Source organism: Onychomys torridus, chromosome 6 (assembly GCF_903995425.1).
Source record: "Onychomys torridus chromosome 6, mOncTor1.1, whole genome shotgun sequence".
NCBI classification, from domain to species: domain Eukaryota; kingdom Metazoa; phylum Chordata; class Mammalia; order Rodentia; family Cricetidae; genus Onychomys; species Onychomys torridus.
This window is the reverse complement of record NC_050448.1, coordinates 77,253,082-77,255,807: the sequence shown is the minus strand read 5'-3', so window position 1 is coordinate 77,255,807 and position 2,726 is coordinate 77,253,082. Positions and strand designations below refer to the sequence as shown.

The 2,726-nt window shown below is 48.8% G+C and overlaps 1 non-coding gene across 1 annotated transcript; it reads right to left on the bottom strand.

Moving 5' to 3' along the window:
• Window positions 1-934: 934 nt before the first annotated feature.
• On the bottom strand, window positions 935-1,093 carry LOC118586487. The gene has a single exon (XR_004945368.1). It is a non-coding gene; the product is annotated as a U1 spliceosomal RNA (small nuclear RNA).
• Window positions 1,094-2,726: the final 1,633 nt, after the last annotated feature.

The following is a 2,726-nucleotide window of genomic DNA, read 5'->3' as shown; positions in this document are numbered from 1 at the left end:
CCCCAGGCTCAAAATCTGGTTTATTGAATTTACAGGAAAGGTTTTATGGGCTTTCCTGGAAGCGTCTCATTATGGAAACTCTTGTGCTAGCAGTTTGGTGGCTGGTGTCTGGTTTGCTTGGGAGAGGTTGAGTCAGGCCCTGTCTTGATGGAAACTTCCTTTGCCTGGGTCACCCAAGGGGAGGAACTGAGGGCTTCCCTTGAGGAGATGGGCCATCTTGGAGCTTGGTCTTTGCTGGTCCTAGTATGCTTCCACTCTGACCCTTTTCTGTGGAAGTGTGTTGAGAAGGTTACTCCTATAATTAGAACCATCTTCATTATTTTTCACATTTTTGCAAAGCATCAGATGATGGTCTAGTGAGGGAAAGAAACATCTCTATAAGAAGGGACTTGGTGACTATCAGGGACATAGAACTAAATAGGCCATATCTAGATTAGAGTCCCTTGGCTCTGGCATGAAGTGCCAATGGCTACCTGCCTCCAGGCTGCCACTTGGAAATCCTTTCTTGGCTCTTCCCACACCCTCTGGGACTCTCTCTCTGTGATTTCCTCCAGGCTGAATTCTGGCTGCAGGCACTGTCTCTAGGCTCTTTGCAAGGGTCCAGAAACACAGATTAGGAGTGTGGGTGATTGTGACATATGGAGACCTTGAACTGGAGCTGATATCCAGCTCCCCAGCCTCCCTGGCTGTCAGTCCCGAAATCCAAGTCACTTGGTCTGTCCCATGTACTTCCTGTTTCAGCATTTGCATGGATGATGGTCATATCCTTCAAAACTCAGAGACATCCAGGAACCTGAATAGGCTGGCAACTGTGAAGTTGGTTTACTTTCTTTTTTTTTTTTTTTTTAATTAAAATTTTTTTTAGGGGTTGGGGATTTAGCTCAGTGGTACAAGGCCCTGGGTTCGGTCCTCAGCTCCAGGGGGGAGGATTTAGGTAGGGAGAGTGTGGATGCAGTCCTCTACTACCACAAACTATACAGTCAAGTTTTCCCCATTTGGGGAAATCACAGGAGTCAGCACATCCGGAGGACAGCGGAAGGGCTTGCCCGGGAAAACCACCTTCGTGATCATGGTGTGCTCTGCAGGTAACTGTGTGAAGTGAGTTGTTAAAGTTTCCCTACTCACGTGCTATGTGCCCTCTCTATGAAGAAGTCAAGAACAGTGTCAGAGCCTCACTTCATTGGGGGGGGGGGTGTATCTGGACCCTCTTAGAGCTGGGGAACCTTTCTATCAGTCCCTAGTGTCCAGATACCATCCACTCTGGTGTAGGAGTCACCAGAGACACCCAGCTGGGGTTTCTACTACCACCCTGCAAGTGTTGGCCTGGGCAGTCTGTGAGATGGCTGATCTGAGGCACCACTGGGAACCTAGGCCAACTTTTCAGATGTACCAGTGTGAGCAAGCCTCTGTTCTCGTGTGCACCTCGCTTCCTTCTCTGCAGAAAGGAAAGTAATAGTAACTTGGCAGGCTGCTGAGTGAATCACACTCACCTGAGAGCATCTGGAACTAGGCTGGTGCTGGCTGGAATCCCCACCTCCTCCCTTCTTCCAACGCGATGACAGGGTCACTGGAAACAATCCTGTTTGAGAATCAACAAGTGCTGGGCTTCATCGGATATACAGTGTATACACCAGAGCACAGTCTGGCTTGTTTCATTTCTCCCACTGTCCATGTTTCCAACCTGTAGGTCTGGGCCTGTCTATTTTAGACAGCGATGCCTCTGGGTAGGTGGTGGGGATCTAAGCTGCACTGGGCCAACTGTCTGCCTACTATTGATGACCATGACAATGACAACACCCATCTTACAATTGCCTGTGACTTTTCCAGCACCCCAGGAGGCAGTGAGGACAGGAGAGAAATGGCCAAAGTGGACAAGAGTTGGCAGAAGGACATACAGCTGCCTGTGGCAAAAGAACCAAACCTAGAACATGCCCACCTGTGCATTTAGCTGGAGTCCTTGTACACACATGTGCACTGGCGTATGCATGCACAAAGACCAGAAGTCAATGCTGGGTGTTTCCCTCCACTGCTTTTCACTTTGTTTATTTGAGACAGTGTGTCCTGCCAGTGAACCAGGAGCTCACCATTTTCACTAGTTTCCACATGGTCTAACAGTGCACTATGTTTATCCTGGGACTCTCCAAGTCCACTATTAGGGCAGGAGAGGGCTCAGTCATGATGCTCAGGGAGGCAGAGCCATAAGCTATGGCCCTGTCCCTGTTTCTGCATCTCTGAGGGAGAAGCAGGGTAGAGGGTTGTGGTTAGTGTAGCTGATGGTATTCCAATGTGCCTGCAGGTCTGTTCTCAGTGAACAGTGATGGGGAGTCAGTCACCCCTTTCCCTGAACTTGCTACACTCTCTTTCTCTCATGCTCCTGGCCTTCCTAATGAGTTTCGTCCAGTAACTTACACACAGAGAAAGTGAGAACATCCCTGGCTGTGAAGGTTTTGTAATCTAGTTGATAGGTTAAGAAGATGATGGAAGTGGGCAAATAAATACACCAGAGAATAAGAGAGAGAGAGAACGAGAACAGAGAGAGACAGAGGCAGAGAGACAGAGACAGACAGAGATAGAGACAAAGACAGAGACAGAGAACAGAGAGAGGCAGAGAGAGAGAGAGAGAGAGAGAGAGAGAGAGACAGACAGACAGACAGACACACACACACACACACACACACACACACACACACACACACACAGAGAGAGAATACCAGAGAATAAAGTTT